The sequence below is a fragment of the Petaurus breviceps genome, unplaced genomic scaffold (genome assembly GCF_028583685.1).
Source record: "Petaurus breviceps papuanus isolate PSGF00001 unplaced genomic scaffold, PetGlider_PUasm1.0 90775, whole genome shotgun sequence".
Taxonomy (NCBI): domain Eukaryota; kingdom Metazoa; phylum Chordata; class Mammalia; order Diprotodontia; family Petauridae; genus Petaurus; species Petaurus breviceps.
In genome coordinates, this window is record NW_027187342.1 from 10,697,110 (window position 1) to 10,716,754 (window position 19,645).

The window sequence follows — 19,645 nt, forward strand, 5'->3', positions numbered from 1 at the left end:
AAAAAGTAGTTAGAGGAGTCAGAGATAGGTTAGGAAAATTTGGTATTGTAAAAGCCTAGGAAGGGGAAAATATCTAGAAGAAGGTAGTGTTAGATGCTGCAGAGAAATTTTAGAACGTGAGGCCTGAACAAAAGGCCTTTAGATTTTGTCTGATGACTAGCTAACTTCAAGGGCATGAAGTAGTTCTGTTACCAAAAATCCTTTTAAACAAATAGTGCATGTTATAATATATTTTATACATAGTACCTAGCATAACAGAAATGATGGGAAAGATTTCATTGGAGAGAAACTGAGTATGAACAGAAAAGAAAGCAGAAGGAAAGAGGAAGGGAACAGTCATTTATTAAGCATCTCCTGTGTATCAGGCACTATGCGAAGTGGTTTACAAATGCCATCTCATTTGATCCTTACAACAGCTCTGCCAGGTGTTTGTTGTTGTTCAGTTTCAGTCGTTTCAGATGCTTTGTGACCCCATTTGGGGTTTACTTCACAAAGATCCTAGAATGGTTTGCCATTTCCTTCTCCTGCTCATTTTCACAGGTGAGGAAACTGAGGCAAACAGGGTTAAGTGACTTGCCCAGGGTCACACAGTGTCTGGAGTCAAATTTGAACTCAGGAAGAGGAGTCTTCCTGACTCCAGGTCCTTTACTCTATGCACTGTGGTGCCACCTCTTGGCCTTAGAGAGGTAAGTTCTATTATTCCCATTTTATGGTTGAGGGAACTGAGGTAGACAGAAGTTAGGTGACTTGCCTAGGGTCATATAGATAGTAAATGTGGAAGGCTAGGTTTGGAGCTCAGGTTTTTCTGACTCTAGGTCCAGCACACTGTCCATTGTGACACCTAGCTGATTGGGTGTGCCAGTCTGTTGGTAAGAGCAACAGATAGCCAGTGAACAGTCTCTCTGTTTCACAGGTACCTATACTGTCTAAAGCGCTAGAGGAGGTCAGTTGCATCTAGCCCTCTGACCCTTGGCAATTTTTGGCTTTGTCCTCCTATGAACCTGCCATAAGGGGCTAGATGCAATTACCTGCATCAGTGACAACAAAGATCCACCAAGCCCCGAAGCACCTTGCTCTCCACCCCAGTTGTTCACAGCTCCTGGAAGGGAGCAGTAGAATTCAAAGTGGGTCTGTAGACACACATCTGTTCATTGCTAAATATGTTGTTAGCTTTGTCTTGTCTCTCCTTTTATTAGATTTTCCCTTTGTTCATGATTTCTACAGTGCTTTATCTATTGTTGTGTCGTTATTTAAAATACTCTGTTCTCAGTGCCATGGAGACTTTGAGTAGTGTGCTGTCTAGATCCAATAAATGCATAAACAAACAAATAGACAAATGTCCAATAGGAAATTTATATTTAATGCAAAACATCAGAACCCAAGATGAACTTTTTTATGTAGAATGGGGGTGGGTAGATTTTCTCCTTTGTGATTCTATTTGCTTTATAATATTCTGCATACTTCAGGCTCACCAAGACACGGTCCTGCAGGCAGTTCAGTGGTTTAATCATCACCTGATGAAATGGTGGAGGTTTTATGATGGGCTTCATTTTCCTGAGAAATATGAGAGTAGAATAGTTTGTTCATCTAGTATGCCAGGTATTCGTGCAGCACTAGGCAATGCCTGTTCTGTCAAGCCTCATCTCATTCCTTGAAAAAATCCTTCACCTTCAAACTATAAATTCTACAAATTCTTATTTGGAAATTTAACTTATCCATCAACATCATTTATTAAGTGCCCATTGTTTGAATAGGTCTTAATTAGAATAATAATATATTACAAAAGCAGACAATTCCTGCCTTCAAGGTACCTATAATCAAAGAGATATGCTTGGAAATGCACTTAAAAAAAGAATAACACCACATACATGGGTGATGACAGGTATTCACAAGAGTTAAGAACAGTGGTATATCAAATACTTTTAGCTAGCTATAACAATAACTAACATTTATATGGTGCTTACTGTGTGCCAGGCACTGTGCTAAGTGCTTCACGATTATTATCTGATTGATCTTCACAAACTTGTCTAAGAGGTACGTGCTATTATTATCCCTATTTTACAGATGAAAGAAACAGGCAAACAGTGAAGTGACTTGCTCAGGGTCACCCTGCTACTAAGTGTCTGAGGTCACATTTGAACTTGAGTCTTCCTGAGTTTAGAAGAACATCGAAATCAAACTTTCTAAAATGAACTATCAGGGAGAAAGAGGTTAGGGGAGTGGGGGTGGGGAAATTTAGTTATTGTTTGGGATATGGAGCTTTCTCCCGAATGGTACACATTTTCAGATTATCCTCTTGATTTAGGTACCTCAGTTCCCACTTTGTATTCAGAGATCCAGCCAAACTGACCTTCCCTTACTACCTCCTCCATGACACCCCACGTGCTCTCTCTGTGCTTTGCTCCCCACACCCAGATGCACTCCCTCCTCACTACTGCCCATGGGGTCCTTCTCTCCCTTCAGGGTACAGCTACCTTCAGCACGAAATCTTGCCTGATCCCTCACTAGCCAGCCTGGACTTAACCCTCTTTGCATGTTTATTAACTTTGCTGTATATATTTTTAGATGCACTTGTATATATAAACTTTGAACGTCAACTCTTTGCCAGTAGCAGTAGTTTCATGCTTTGTACTTGTACTAGTCCCTAGCCTAGAACCATAAGAGGTGCTTCATAAATGCCGAATGATTGATTCCTCCTGGGTATTTTTGTTCCTCCTCATGGATTTGTTAACAGGATCTGTTGTCAGCTCAAGAATGTGAGTTTTAAGCAGAAATCTGTAGGTGTTGGTAAATGTGAGCTGTTTATCCGATGCAAAGAGTGAAATCAAGGATGTAGATTGTGATACAGACTTCCATAATAAAATGAAAGTAGAATGGCAGTCATTTTTTTGTATAATTCAGGATCATTTGTGTTGTCAGGTTTAGGTTTTGTGTTAACATTCTCTTTTTAATTATAACTGACATTTATATAATGCTTTAAGTCTTACAAAAGACCACATATATTATCCAGTTTGATCCTCATGTCAACACTATGAGGGAAGTACTACAGGTAGTATTATCCCCATTTTATAGAAGAGGAAACTGAAGCTCAGAGAGGTTAAATTACTTACTTATGATAACATTAGTAAGTGTCAGAGACAGGATCCCAGATCCCAGGTCTCTCCTGAGTATAAATCGAACTCTCTTTTCACTGTATTATCCTGCAGCTCTTTTTTTTTCTTTTTCATCTATTCCTCAACCAAATGGCTTTATACTATTTCTTGCAGGATTCATAAGTGCTCATTTTCTTCATTTGAACATATGAGAATTTGGGTGTCATTTTTGCTTTAGTTATCATTTCAGATTGGTATCTAAAACACCTTTATTCATATTTGGTTATCTCTGACACTTACCTAGGGTGAGTACTTAATTTGCTCAAATAGATGATGAGATGACTAAGTCAAATTTCCCTCCTAATACCTTAATTAGAATTTTATGATGTATTTAAGTCTACCACAATATACTTAGAGGGAGTGGCAGCTTTAAATAGACCATAAAAGATAATTTGTTTAAAATATAATTTGGTATTTCTTATAAAAAAGACTTATCAGTCTAGAATAATACATTCTAATAAGAAGTAGACTATAAAATTTTCTTAAGTCCAGGAATTTTATTCTATATATATAGCTCTGTGTATAATGTAATAGGTAATATGGGTTTTGGAGGAATGCTGACTATTATGTAGCCTCTCTTAACAAGTGGTTTTATTGTTATTTTTTGTACCTCATTTATAAAATTTATGCTTGCATATGATAAACTTATATTAGACTTTATCTGATTTATGGTTTTGTTTTTCTATTACAGACCATTCAATTTGTGACATAGCCAGCTTTACATTAAAGGTGCTTCATTAAAGTATAATACTGTTGTGCAGAGAAACTTGATTCCTTGTGATTACATCTGTATAAGAGATTTCTCAAATTGTAAGTAGGTAACTTTCTATTTAAATTCCATATAGCTTATTTCTGCCATAAGAATGAATATGATATTTTACCTTTTGAAATTCTAACTCTGGGATGACTATCCTAGCTCCTATTCACATTGACTAGACATTACTGGAACATGGCTGCTATATCCTCTTGTGACTCTAGGGGGGTATCCTGGAAGGATTGGGAGTGTCATTTCTAGAGTTATAACTCACAAGCCTCTACCTGTGTCTTCCTCCCCCTGATTGTCAGTTGATACCTCTCAGTCAACCAGACACAATTAGCTTTTAGAAAGCAGTATTTAGTTGGTACAAAAATAAAATCTATGACACATTAAAAAGTCCAGCAGAAAATGGGCTCAAGCTTAGAGGATTGAGCTGATCCTCATCCTTAAAAAAGGTTTTAAAATATCTGATGATATTTTACAGAAATCAAGTTTTTTTCTCTACTATTCTGCTTGTCCATCAGTCTAGTAACCATCTCAAAAGCAGAAATTAAGTTAATTGGAAATTACTTGTTCTTAATTCATGCTGATGCTTAGTGATGCAATGTCTTATTTCTATGGACTTGCAAATTGCCTATTACTAAATATAGAAATTTTCCAGGTATCAATAGAAAGGTTATAATTCAATATTTTCATGAATTTACCATTTTCCTTTTTTTTAAATGGAAATTATCTTTGCCCAATCATGTCTGTTGCATTCTTTCTTTCCCCTGGGATGTGTCAGTGGTTTATATTAGAGATTTGTACCTATGTAATGTGGCTAGGTGTTCTCTTGTAATTTTCTCTCCTGTCTTGACTTTGAGCTCCCTCTTAATAATGTTTGTTATATGTCTATTGTGTGAAGATAATTTCCCTTGTTAGAGAGGTAAGCAGGAGTTATAAATTGTTTTTTTAATAAGAGTTGAAAGAGAACTGGCACTAATAGTTAAACCTCCTGAATTTTTTTTTAATTTATAAAGCAATTGGGGTTAAGTAACTTGCTCAAGGTTGCACGGCCAGTTATTTCTGGGTGTGGTGAGCTCAGATTCAATCCCAAGGTCATCCCGACACTGGGGCGAGTGAAACCTCCTGAATTTTGATAGTTGACCTCTGCCCCAAGCATCCTTTCCTTATTTTTTCTTTCATTTTCTTTTTATTCCCTCCAAACATAAATTTTTGAATTCAATTTTTGATAAGTCTGAGATTTTTCTATGCCTTAGCCTTTTAAAAATTGTTAATTTATTTACTTACTTTTAGTTTACAACATTCAGTTTCTCAATCCCTTAAGTTTCAAATTTTCTTCCTCTCCCTCTCCTCCCCCCTATCCCCATGGCTATGCCTTAGCCTTTTTGACACTATTCTTAGTTCTTGCCAGGTTTTTTAAACTCATCCACGATTGTGGCCCTCTTTCCTTTTATATTTTAAAAATGATTATTTTTTATTAACAAACATAATTTTCTCTCCTCACACACAATTAAAAAAACTCTTCTAATAAATATGCACAGAGAAGAAAATCAAATTCCCACATTGGTCCTATCCAAAAAATTTACATTTTATTCTAAACTTTTAATATATTACTTTGTCAGGAGGTGGGTAGCTTGCTTCTTCATCAGTCCTCTGGAATCATGATGCTTGTGGCATAGATCAGAGTTCTTATGGATTTCAAACTTGTACAAATGAGTCTCCTGGTTCTTTTCAGGTAACTCGTCACCATTTCATACAAATTCATTAGATTTTGAGCTTGAGGGCAGAGACTGCCTTATTTCCTTTTGCATCCCCAGCACTTAGCACAATCCCTGACACATAGCAGGCATGTAATAAATGTTTATTTATTTATTGAAATCTTCCCAGGTTTCTCTAAAACTATGCCTTTTATCATTAGTATGATAGCACATGTAAATAATTTATAAACAAATACATACCTATTGGGAGGGTGTGCTCAAAATTTTTACAAATAAATGTACTTGATCAGAAGAGTGTGGGGGCCATTCTTCTAGAACACACTTCAGTAGTACCTGCCTAAATCTTCTACCACTTGTAAGCATCAGACCACACACTGACAGGTCTATCTTGCTCACTGCTTCTGAATCTGTTCATAATACTCCTGCATCATCATATTAAAACATATGTTTTTTCTCTTTTTCTTCATTTATTTCAATTGATGTCAAGATCAAAGGAGATAAAGTACACAAAGGTCCCTGTAAACCATACAGTGCTATGTAAATGGCAGTTATCATTTTTAGTATTATCTGGCATCATACAGTTTTGGATTTTAACCACAACACATAGATTACAAAACTTTTCTTTTCTTTCCTTTCCTTTTTTTTTTTTTGCTTTTTGGAGCGGGGAAGGCAAGCACTTGGGGTTAAGTGACTTGTCCAAGGTCACACATCTAGTAAGTGTTAAGTGTCTGATTGGATTTGAACTCAGGTCCTCCTGACTCCAGGGTCAGTGCTCTATTCACTGTGCCACCTAGACACCCCGTTTCTTTCCTTTTGAGGTAAATTTCCACATTCCATTCATTATACCTTAGAATGTGGTGGTAGCAAAGTCAATACAGAAATTCTCCAGTCATTTGATATTACCAAACAGGAAAAATAGTACTTCTAACATTAAAAAAAAAATGATTTGGTTTACTAGAATTAATGTCCTTTTTTAAATGTGTTTTTTTTCTGAAAAAAAAATAAAGTAAAATGATCTAGAAAAGGCAGAATATCTTTCACTTTCATCGTGTTCTGAATAAAAGCTTGGCAATCCCAAGTATAAAAGAAGCTAGAGTATTTTCTCCTAAAATGTATGCATTTCCTCCAGACAAAAAGGAGAATTTATATCACTACTTAAATAAAGAGATGAGAAGGTGAATAATCCTAGAATGTCCATTTACCTGTCTCCTAAAAGTCAAACTAGTTATACAAAATCAAAACCAGAATATCAGATCCCTAACTAGCAATGTCTAGTTAGAATAAAATATAATTTAGGAAGTCTCTGAACTTGATCTTGCTACCCACACATCGATTGGCAGTATGGGTACTCAGAACAAAGCCAGCTGTATTTTCCTCTTCAAGATTCTAGGAGTATCCTTGAGGTATAGTGGGGTTCATATAATGCTGTGCTGGTATATTTCCCCCATATCAGTCACCAGTGATTAGAGTCCCAATGCCATATAACCAATTAACATCAATTAGCTTTTATGATGGGATATTTACTAAGAAGACATAGCATGAATAGAAGAATAAACATGTCCCCCTAAACCAGGGGGCTCTGGGGCAGAGTAGGCTCAAATATAAAATGGTTGCCACTAAACATTGGTTTTACCAAGTACATTTTCTGGGTGTGGCATAGCTGGTGGATGAACTAAAGAACATGTGACTTCAGCTGTTCCTGGAAGTTAGGTGGCTCAGTGAATAGAATGCTAAACCTAGAGTCAGGAAGATCTGAGTTCAAATCCAGCCCTCAATGCTTGCTAGCTGTGTGATCCTAGGCAAGTCACACAGTTGCTGTTTGCATCAGTTACCTCATCTGTAAAATGGGAATAATAACAATGCCTATTTCATAGGGTTGTTATAAGGATCAAATGAGATAATATGTAAAGCTTTTAGCATTCTTCCTGGCTATGTAGTAGGAGCTACATAAATGCTTATTTACTATTTACTCCTAACTCTCCCCTTTCTGAGTTACAACTCAGCCCTACTTTCTCTTTCTTCATTTGCTAGTTGCCCTGTGTTGTCAATTCTTTCTTCTTGATGTCCCTGATTCCTCCATTCTGCTGCCAGATCCTTGAAATCTCCCTGTTGTGGAACTGGGTGGATATTTTGAAGATGACCTATGGTCAGGTTTCCTCAGCCAATTTGAATACCCTTCAACATAACTCTACCACGGAATTTTTGTACTTAATCCAAAATCTGTAATTAATTGTTTAACTGAGATTTATTCTCACTAGGTTGTGGTACCAGAGCACTGTATTTTATCATTTACTTGATTTTTTAAATAAGTTTTTGTTGACTTTTTTTTAACATCAGTATCTTTTCCTCTACCCTCCCAAGGAACCATCCCATATAACAAATGTTATTTTTCTTAAAAATAGGAAAAACATTAGCACAACTGATGAATACAGTTGTGATACAGTTAAGGCAATCATCAAAGGAAAAGTTATGGAAACATGGAAGTACGTGAAAACTTTTCCTCTGATGATTGCCTTAATTGTATCACAAATTTTCCCCCTCTCATAGTTCTTATTCACTTTCCTCACACAAAGCAACCCAACTTCACACTGCAGGCATTTTCACTGTCTGCCCCCCCTCCCCAACCAAAAATATTCTCCCTCTTCATCTCTACCTCCTGGCTTCCATCAAGTCCCAGCCAAAGTCCCACCCTCATGGATATTTCCAAAGTGGGCAATACCACCCCCTGGGTGGCTCTGGCATGATGGGGGTGGTGGTAGTAGCCTTGGGTACAGTTGGGGGGCATTGAATAAAAAAAATAAGGGGATAGTGGAAGCATATGAAAAAAAGAGAAGAAAATTTTGAAAAACTTTTCTTACATGTTTCATCTGTTGTGTAACAGAGTTAAAGTCATAGTCATTACATTATTTTCCAAATAAATGCAAAAAATGCAAGTGGTCAAGTTTGCCAACAGGTCTTAACAAGCAAGTGTTGGCAGACGAACCTGTTTTGCATTGTCAGGAAGTCTAGCATGCATCTGTAGGAATATGTGCATGTAATGACTTGTTTCCAATACAATTCTTTTTTTTTTTAAAGCAATTGGGGTTAAGTAACTTGCTCAAGGTTACATGGCCAGTTATTTTGTGTGGGTGCTAAGTGTCTGAGGCCGGAACCTATCCCGGGTCTCCCGATGCCGTAGCCAGTGCTCTTACTCACTGTGCCACCTGGCCGCCCCTCCAATACAATTCTTTACAGTTAAATGACACAATATTGCATAATCAAATTTCAGTGTAGGAAAAAACTCACAAATTTACAATAAATTATTAAATTTAAGATGCACTTTTAAATTTGAAATGATGCATGTGAAATGCAATAGAGGTTGAGGTGTAAAACTTCAGGCAATTGCAATTAAGATTTTGTTTTTCCTATTTAAAGAGCAATACTATCTTTCTTGCTTCTAGCAGCAAGATGACTTAGTGAATAGAGTACCAGGCTGAAGTCAGGAAGACCCATCTTCTGGAATTCATATGTGGCCTCAGACACTTACTAACTGTGTGATCCTGGACAAGTCACTTAACTCTGTTTGCCTCAGTTCCTTATCTATAAAATGAGCTGGAAAAATCTTTGCCATGGAAACCCCAAGTGGGATCACAAAGAATTGGACACAACTGAAAAACAACAAAAATCTTTCTTTTGTATGTTCTTACTAATTTTACAGTGGTCTTTGATTTCTATCTTTTCACCTTTTTTTAAATAATAACTCTAAATTGGCAAAATATTTCTACATTTCAGCATTGCTCCAGATAAAAATGTTTCCACTTTCTCTTTTCTTCTACTAAATTGTTCAGGAATGATTTGTGAAATCCAGTATATTTTTTTCTTCAAAGTAGCTTTTCCTTTTGTATATCTATGCAGCATTGTCATAAATCCTTATTTGTGACTTTAAAAATCTGGATTTAATTATTATAATACCAACCTTTCTAATTTTCCTTCATTTCATTACTCTGATTGACATCCTTAAAAAAATTAAGTCCTCTTTATAGAACCCCCCACTTCTTTTTAAAAAAAAATTATAGAGAGACTGCAAAGGAATAAAAGATTTTTGTTTGTTTATGCAATCATATAGAAGGGGAAGGGAAGAAGAAGTCTGAGACAAAGCTGTTGGAGTCCTTTCATATGATAGTGAGAGAAAAGAGACAAGTCTCTTTGTATTAATGGAATACCATGTGTAGCAAAATATTTAAAATTAATATCAGCAAACAAGACGTTCAAATGAGCAAGAAACTACAAAACGATTATGCAAAGGTCAGTACTGATCTTCAAATAACAGTGAAATTTAATTGGTCGCATGAAATATGTAGAAAGAAGAAGTAAGCCACATTTATAGGAATCATTGATAAATTGTTTAAATGTCAGTAGTACAGTCAGTACACTACAGAAAATTATGTTAAATTTGTTAGATATATTTAGCTAAATGAGTTAAACAGTTTCATTAATGCCCTGGCAAACTGTTTTTCTAATTTTAAGTACAAAAGGAAATTTATAGAAGATTTTGATGAAATTGATTTCAGAAAGCTCAGGGGACTATACTTTGAAATGGTGGCTATTATAAATATTTAATCTACAAATCTTTATAATTTCATTTTGCCATTTAGTTGTATATTGCGTAGATTCTTCAAGAGTAGCTATCTGTAGCTTATTGCTTCTTTCAGACATAGTATTACCATGACTAGGATTTTTTTCCCCCCAACTATATCAATGATCATATTATCCCCTTAAGGCAAGCAGCTTTAGATGTCCATGGCACTTCAGTGAAGCATTAGCTGTGGAGATGAAATTGGGCTAAATTAAGTTCAGAATGCTTTCCAAGTAATTGTTTTGCACAATTACAGGAGAAAAATGACTTTTAGATACATCTCTTCATTTTCTTTCCTTTTTTTTGTCTACTGCTCACTTTTAAATGATTCTCTAAGAGTTTTATTAATAGTTTTCAAGTAGCAGCCTTTATTATTTACCTCTCCCTTCTATTACCTTCTCCCCTCCAATTGAACTAATAGAGAAAGAAACAACCCCACAAATCAAATCCCTCAATACATAGCTGCATAGTCCAAGCAAATATCTCCTTTCACATTTTAAGTAGACAGGAAGTGTAGTAGCATGTTTCATCTTCATTCTTTTAGACCTATATGTTAATCAAAATTCTAAAATATTTTAAAGATTTTTCTCTATAATGTTATCATTGTATAAATTATTTTCCTGGTTCTGCTTATTTCACTCTGTATCAATTTGTTCTGAAATTCTGCCCAATTTCCTCTGAAATAATCTACTTAGTTATTTCTTATGGCTCAATAATATTCCATTGCATTCACATGCCATAATTTGTTTCCCTATTCCCCAAGAAGACACCCCTTAGTTTCCATTTTTTGTCTCCCATGCAAAGAGCTGCTATATTTTTGGACCTCTATATATATCCTTTTCCTCTTTCTTTGATTTCTTTAGGGTATAGGCCTAGAGTGCCGGAAGGCTATACCCCTCTGGGGCAGGGGTGGGGAACCTGTGGCCTCCAGGCCACATATGGCCTTCTAGGTCCTTGGGTGTGACCTTTTGACTGAGTTCAATTTTTACAGAACAATTCCTTTTATTAAGGGAATTTGTTCTATGAAGTTGAGGACCTAGAGGACCATGTGGCCTCGAGGTTGCAGGTTCCCCCTTCCTGCTCTGGGGTATAATTGGATCAAAAGATATACACAGTTTAGAAACTTTATGGGCCTAGTTCTATACTGCTTTCTAGAATGGCCAGATCAGATCACTATCCCTTCAACAATACATTGGTATGCTTGTTTTCCCACTACTCCAACATTTGTCATTTTCCTCTTTTGTCAAGTTTGTCAGTCTGATATGTATGAAGTGGAACCTCAAAGTTACTTTGATGTGCATTTCTCTGGGTACTACTGATTTAGAGCATTTTAATGTGAATTTTGACATGTTGGATTTCCTACTTTGAAAACTGCCTGTTTATATTCTTTGACCATTTATCTACTAGGGAATGGCTCCAAATTTAAATCAGTTCTTATTTGGGATATGAGACCTTTATTAGAGAAATCTGTGCAAAGATTTTTTACCCCAGTTACTTATTTCTAATTTTTGCTACATTAGATGGATTTACACAGAACCTTTCTAATACATAAATATAATTTTTTCATTTATCTTGTGTGATCCTCTTCTCCTTCACTTATTTTTTTTAAAGTAATTGGGGTTAAGTAACTTGCTTAAGGTTACATGGCCAGTTATTTTGTGTGGGTGTTAAGTATCTGAGGCCGGAACCGATCCTGGGTCTCCCTACTCCGGGGCCGGCGCTCTTGCTCACTGCGCCACCCAGCCCCCCCTCCTTCACTTATTTAATCCTAACTCTACCCCTATCCCTAAATCTGAATGGTAATTTCCTCCTTATTCCTTTAATTAGCTATAAAATGTGATTTTTAAAATATTGGTCATTTATCTATTTAGAGCTTATCTTGGTATGTGGTTGATGTATTATTGTCCTAATCCAATTTCTACTATACCATTGTCTAATCTCTCAACAGTTTTTTTTTTTCATATAGTCAGTCCTTCCCATAGTAACGGAGGTCTTTGATCTTATCATTGTACTACTGTGGTTATTTGCTTCTATATGTCATGTACCTAATCTGTTCTATCCTACTCTATTAAATCATTCAATTGTAGTACAGTTTGAAATCTGGAACTGAGAGTCTACCTTCTAATTAAAAAAAAATTCAGTATTTTTTTTGAGATGCTGGACCTTTGTTTCTCCATGTAAATTTTATATTTTTTTCTAGATTTACAAAATGTTTCTCAAAATCCTCTAAAGACATCTTTAGATGCACTATTACTTTTCAGAAATAAATTTTAAAAGCCCTCAAACCTGGAATTTTTTTTTACTAACTTTATGACATAATTCTATGCCTCTTAAAAATGGATTTTTTGTCTCAAAATTTGTTTTAAAAGGTTACACCATAACATTTTAGAGTAATATTGCCCGATTTATGTATTCAGTGTCAAACCAATCAAACTAATAAGGGATTTTACTCTTATTGAGTTAGAGCAGAATTCATCTGCAGGAACAAAAGGTCAAGAATTTTGGGGAAATAATAAAAAAAGTGATAATGAAGAGAGTCTAGAAATAAAAGATCTCAAACTATGCCTAAAAACAATAATCATCAAAAATACTTAGTACTGAATTCGAACACTCCTCTGAACTCTTAAAATCTGTGACCTTGGGCAAATAAATTAATCTTTCTTCAGCCTCAGTTTCCTCACCTGCAAAATGAGAATCCTAATAGAACTTTGTTAAGTTGTTGTAAGGCTCAAATAAGATATTACATGTAAATAAGATTACATGTAAATAAAATATTGCATGTAAAGGGGTTTTGCATAGCTCTATATAAATGCCAACTATAAGTATTACTAGTAGTAGTTAAAAATAGACAAGTCAATCATTAAAACAGATTAGGTATATGATATACAGAAGCATGCAAATAAGCAGCATAGTATTCAAAACTCCTAAAGACTATGGGTGGGGGGGTAAGGAATCATGTCCGACAAAAACTGCTGGGAAAACAAGCAATCAATTTGGCAGATTGATAGAAATTAGGTTTAGGCTAGGATCTGACACCACATAGCAAGATAAAGTACAGATAGATACATGACCTAAACATAAAATATCACATTAAAGACAAATTTTAGGAGCAAGGGTAGAAGTGGCTATTTTTTTTTACTGGTTTTCCTTTTCTCATTTGGGTTGGAAGTGATGTGGTCACTTACTGGCCAGTCCCAATACTCATAAGCACAGAAAATTTAATCTTCCCCATTTTTCCTGTCGGCTGGTTCATCCTTCCCCAGGTAGTCTTGTGGCTTTCTGCTCCAGGAATCTCACTACACTGGTGCCAGACTCAGTGTGAACACTCAATCATCTCCAGCCCTACTGTAGTTCAGAACTCCCAGACTCAAACAGTAGCCTCAGTCTCCCCCAGGAACACGGAGTATAATCATGGAATACCATAGCCAATGGAAATAACTTTCACAATTATGGATTGAGGAAGAATTTATGACCAAACAAGAGACAGAGAGAATTACAGATCATAAAATGGACAACTTTGTTACCATAAAATTTAAAAGTTTTTGTACAAATAAAACCAGTACACTTAAGATTAAAAGGGAAGTAGTTAACTGGTTAAAAAAAACATCAAGAGCCTTTGCAGCAAATTTTTCTCATAAAGGTCTGATGTTCAAGATGGGTAAGTAAGATTTAAACATGTAAGAAAAAAAAGCCATTCCCCAATAGATAAATGGTTAAAAGGTATGAACTACTATTTCTTTTATTTTTATTTTTTGCTTTTTGGAGGGGGGAGGGCAGGGCAATTGGGGTTAAGTAACTTGCCCAAGGTCACACAGCTAGTAAGTGTTAAGTGTCTGAGGCTAGATTTGAATTCAGGTCCTCCTGACTCCAGGGCCTCTATTCACTACACCACCTAGCCACCACCTAAACTAGTATTTCTTAAAGGAATAAATACAATGCAGAGGGAAGTGAGCAGACCCAGGAAAATATTGTGCACAGTAACAGCCACACTGTGTGATGATCAGCTGTGAAAGATTTAGCTATTCTGATCAATACAATCCTGAAAGACTCGTGATGAAAACTGCTGTCTACCTCCAGACAGAGAGCTGGTGATTCTGAAAGCACTTTTTTTTTTAACACTTTATTTTTTTTTCTTCCTTCTCCCCCCACCTCCCCCATGCCAACAACATGGCTAAAGTGGAAATATATTTTGTATGACTTCACACTGTGTAATGGGTATCATAATGCTTGCCTTCTCAATAGGTAGGGGAAAGGGGAGGAGAAAATTTGAACTGAAAATAAAAATAAAAAATAAAAAAATTTACAAAATAAATTTTTTTCACTTTTCAAATGCTTTATTAACTTCTGATTTACATCATTCATTTCTGCCAGATTTTGAGTTACAAATTTTCTCCCTGTTTTTCCCCTACCCACCGCCCCAAAATAGCAGTCCCACAGGATATCCCCTCCTCCAATATGGTCTCTCCCATATCTTTTCCCATACCCCCTTCGACTTTTGCAGTAGGGCAGGTGGATCTCTATGCCCCAGTGCCTGTATATCTTATTTCCCAATTACATGTAAAACAGTATTAATAATAGTACATATATATATTTTTTTTTCAAACATTTGATTTTAAAACTTTGAATTCCAGATTCATTCCCTTCCTCCCTTGTCACCCACCCTTACTGGGAAGATAAGCAGTTCATTATAGGTTGTACATATCTAGCTGATGCAAAACATTAATGTAGCAGATATATTGTAAAAGACTGACTATATTTCCCTCCCTCCTATCCCACCTGCCACTTATTCTATTCTCTACTTTGATCCCTCCCCTTTTCAAAAGTGGGTGCTTCCGACTTCCCTCCCCCCCAGCCTGCCCTCCCTTCCATCATCCCACCTCTCATCCCCTTCCCCTCTACTCTCCTGTAGGGTAAGATACCCTATTTAGTGTGTATTTCATTCCCTCCCTGAGCCAAATTCAATGAGAATAAGGTTGACCCATTCCCTTTTGCCTTCCTATTCTTCCCCTCCATTGTAACCATTTTCCCTTGCCTCTTCTATATGAGATAATTTACCCCATTCTGTCTTTCCCCATCTCCTCTCATTATATTCCTCTCTCACCTCTTAATTTCACCTTTTTAAGTATTATCCCTTCCTGTTAAATTGGTCCTGTGCCCTCTATCAATGTATACTTGTATACATATATACACACATTCACATATGTATTAATATGACCATATGCCCTCTGATATAGACATGTATATATATGTATATATATATATATATATATTTCTATTCCCTTCAACTATTTTCATACTGAGAAAAGTTTCATCAGTTACAATTATTGTTTTTCCATGTAGGAATGTTAATAGTTCAACTTTGATAAGTTCCTTATGATTTCTTTTCCCTGTTTACCTTCTCATGCTTCTCTTGCTGCTTGTATTTGAATGTCAAATTATCTATTCAACTCTGGTTTTTTCAGCAAGAATGCTTGAAAGTCCTCTATTCCACTGAATGACCATATTTTCCCCTGAAACATGATACTCAGTTTTGCTGGGTAGTTTTAATCCCAGCTCCTTTGACCTCCAGAATATCACATTCCAAGCCCTTCGATCCCTCAGTATAGAAGCTGCCAGATCCTGAGTTTTCCTGATTGTGTTTCCACAATATTAAAATTGTTTCTTCCTGGATGCTTGTAATATTCTCTCCTTGATCTGGGAATTTTGGAACCTGGCTATAATATTCCTAGGAGTATTCTTTTTGAAATCTTTTTCAGGAGGTGATTGGTGGATTCTTTCAACCTCTATTTTGCCCTCTGGTTCTAAAACATCAGGGCAATTTTCCTTGAGAATTTCTTGAAGGATGATTTCTAGGTTCTTTCTTTGATCATGGCTTTCAGGTAGTCCAATAATTTTTAAATTATCTCTCCTGGAACTATTTTCCAGGTCAGTGTTTTTTCCCATGAGATTTTTCACATTGCCTTCTATTCTTTCATTTGTTTGGATCTGTTTAACAGCATCTTGATTTCTCATAAAGTCATTAGCTTCCATTTGCTCCAATCTAATTCTGAAGGAATGATTCTCCTCAGCGAACTTTAAGGCAAACTTCTCCTCACTGCCTTTTTGATCCTCTTTTGCCATTTGACTTAGTCTGTTTTTTAAGGTGTGATTTTCCTCATTCAGGCTGTTGACTCTCGTTTTGTAATTTTCTTGCACCGTTCTCATTTCTCTTCCCAATTTTTCCTCTTATCTGCTTAAACTTCTCTTATCTGCTTCTTAAGGTCTTCTATGGCCTGTAACCAGCTCATATTTTCCTTTGAAGCTTTTGGTGCAGGAGTTCTGACTTCACTGTCTTCCTCCTGTTCCATGCTTTGATCCTTTATGTCCCCAAAATAGGAGTCTAATGTTGGATTGCTTTGCTTGGTTTGCTTCCTTTGCCTGCTCATTTTGCCACTCAATTACTTGAATTTTGGACTTTTTGCCACAGTAGGACTTTGTCACCAGATGGGAGCTTCGTTCCAAATGCTGGAGTTTTCTCAGCTGCCAGAGGTATTAGTTAGGTGCCCTCTCTGAAGTCTCTACATGACTCTGGCAAGCTGGTTGCGCACCCCAGGTGAAGACCCTAGACTGCAATCCAGATCCAAGCAGGTTAAAGGAAGAGCTATTACCCCTGAGACTGGTTTCTTAGTCCCCCTACATTCTGCAGGCCAGAAGCTGAGGCTGCCACATGGCAGTGACTGTGTTGCAGCCCTCAGTGGCTTCTCACCCAGGGGGCAAAAGCCGACATACTCCCCAACTACTGGGTCGCAAAGTCCACACTACACTGACATCTCACTTTGTCCTTAGCATCTATATGTTGATAATTCTGTATCACCACAGCTGATGGTGATCTGGAATCCCTCCAGCCGGTGGCTGGTCAGGCCCACCCTGGGGCTAAAACCTCTGTGTGGGGCTGGGCTCAGCTCCCAGAGCGCTGAGCTGGCCAATTCCTGCCAGCCTGCCAGGCTATCCTCTGTGGGAGGTTAGCTCCTCAGTGTGATTTTGTGGGTTCTGTAGCTCCAAAGTTTGTTTAGAGTCCCCTTTTACATGGATTGGAGGTGGTGTGACCTGGAGCTGCACGGAGGTCCTGTTTCTACTCCACCATCTTGACTCTGCCCCAAAATAAATTTTTTTTTAAAAAGGAATAAATCCAAGCTATTAACAGGCATATGAAAAATACCTCAACTCACTAATAATTATAAATAAATGCAAACTAAAACAATTCTGAGATTCTACCTCTTATTGTACATCAGATTGTCAAATATGACAAAAGAGGAGAGTGAAAATTGTTGTAGTGTCAGTAGGAAAAAACAGGTATATTAATATACTGTTGGTAAAATATGAAATTGTTCAGCAATTCTCAAAGCAATTTTGAACTTTGCTCCAAAAGTCATTAGACTGTGCCTAATCCATGGGCCATGATTCCAAAGAGATCAAAGGGAGAGCAGAAAAGAATTTATAGAGCAGCTTTTTCCACAGAATTTGAGCATTGGAAGGGACCTCAGTGACCCTCTAGTCCAACTTATACACAAAAGGAAGCTTCACTATAACATACCCTAAAAACTAGTCATCTAGTTTCATCTTGAAGACTTCCACAGAGGGTGAACCTACCTCATGACTCTAGGCAGCCCATTTCACTCTTGTACAAGGTCTACTTATTAGGACATTTTTGTTGATGTAAGGCTTAAATTGACTTCTTTGCAACTTCCATGCCTTCCTCTTGCTTCTGTTCTCTGGAGCCAAACAGAACAATCTGCCAAATTTAACCTTTTCTCCACATGAGAGTCCTTCAGATACTAGAAGACAGTCACCATGTCCTTCCTGAATGTTCTCTTTTCCAAGCTAAATACTTCTACCTCTTGGAAACTATTCATCTTTCAGGCTGAATTACCATATCCTATAAAAGACGTTTTCTGATTCCCCAAGTTGTTAGTGCCCAGCCCCCATGAATTACTTTGTATTTATTTTGTGTTTATGCTGTGTTTGCTTACCTGAGAACTTGTTTCCCTTAAAGGCTAGAAAAATTTTTTTAGTTATGGTTGTATTTATTTATTGAAAGTTATAAAGAAAAACTCCCATGGTCTTTGAACTTTGAAGTATGCTTAGAATGCCACCCCCTTCACCTTTCACACATAGATTCCTTGTCTTGCTTCAGTAGTCCACTCAAGCACCCCTTTCTACGTGTCCCTTATTTTCTTTCCTGGTTCTTCATCTATATCATGCATACCATGACCACTAACTGGAGGTGTCCTCCAAGGCTCTTTTTTTGGACATTCCTATCTCTTTACAATGTACTGTCTTTCTTTGGTGATCTCATTAGCTCCCATGGGTTCAATAATCAACAGACAATTTCTAAATACAAATACCCAGATCTGGTTTCTCACCTGAACTACAGTCATGCTTCTTGGACATCTGAAACTAGATGTTCTGTAGGCATCAGTATGTCCAATACAAAACTCATTATTTTAACTTCGAAACACTTTACACTTCTAAACTTCCTTATAACTGTCAAGGATGACTTTTCCAGTCACCCAGGATCATATCCTAAGATCACACTCTGTGTGATCCCTTCTCACTCTCAGTAACCCCACATATTAAATAAAATAAAATAAAAATCAAATAAAATAAAATCTTGTCATTTTTATCTTCACATCACTCAAATATAATGAGCCTTTTTCTCCATTCACACAGTTAATTCCATAATTCAAGTCATCCTTCCCTCTTATACCATTTCAATAGCCTTCTAATTGGTCTCTTTGCCTTAAAGCAATCTCCCCTCCACCCCAATCCATCTTCTGTCCAACTGCCAAAGTGATTTTTTCTAAAGCATAGGTATGACCATGTCAGTTTTTCTCCCATCTCTCTTCCTCCAATGAGATTCTCAAATATGAAGTCTGTTGGCATTTGTAAAGCTCTTCATAACCTAGTTCCTTCTTACCTTTCTACTATCTTTACACTTTACTTCCTTCCACACAATCTGATACAGCTACACTGCCCTACTGATAGTTTCTTGAATTTAAGGCTCCATCTCCCACTTTCAGGCTTTTGTATTGACTGTCTTCCCTGCCCTTTCACCTCTGCTTCTTAGCTTCCCTGGCTTCTTTCCAGACAAGTCTCACCTTCTTTAGGATGCTTTTCTGGGAACCCAAGCTTTTAGTGCCTTTCCCTCTGAGATAACCTGACATCAGCTCCTTATGTATTTTGTACATATCTAGGTTTTCACATGTTTTCTCCCCCATTAGGATGGAGGTTTCTTGAAAACAGGGTTTATTTTTGCCTTTCTTTTGAGAAAAGTGTCTGGTATATAGAAAGTGCTTAATAAAGGCTTCTTGACTTAGTGACTGATTCTCTCCATTCCCCAACTACTAGTGCCTACCCTTTC

The 19,645-nt window shown here is 36.8% G+C and overlaps 1 protein-coding gene across 12 annotated transcripts in view; it reads left to right on the plus strand.

The window, feature by feature from the left end:
• WDPCP (WD repeat containing planar cell polarity effector) overlaps nucleotides 1–19,645 on the plus strand; it is a 519,354-nt gene that overhangs the window by 188,445 nt on the left and 311,264 nt on the right. For 9 of the 12 annotated variants that reach the window (XR_011164621.1, XM_069068996.1, XM_069068989.1 and 6 more), the window contains exon 2: nucleotides 3,844–3,962. The gene's annotated coding sequence lies outside the window, so the exon portion shown is untranslated. Of the gene's footprint in view, nucleotides 1–540; nucleotides 687–3,843; nucleotides 3,967–19,645 lie in introns of all 12 variants that reach the window. The other 3 variants (XM_069068990.1, XM_069068995.1, XM_069068997.1) reach the window with 2 other exon arrangements.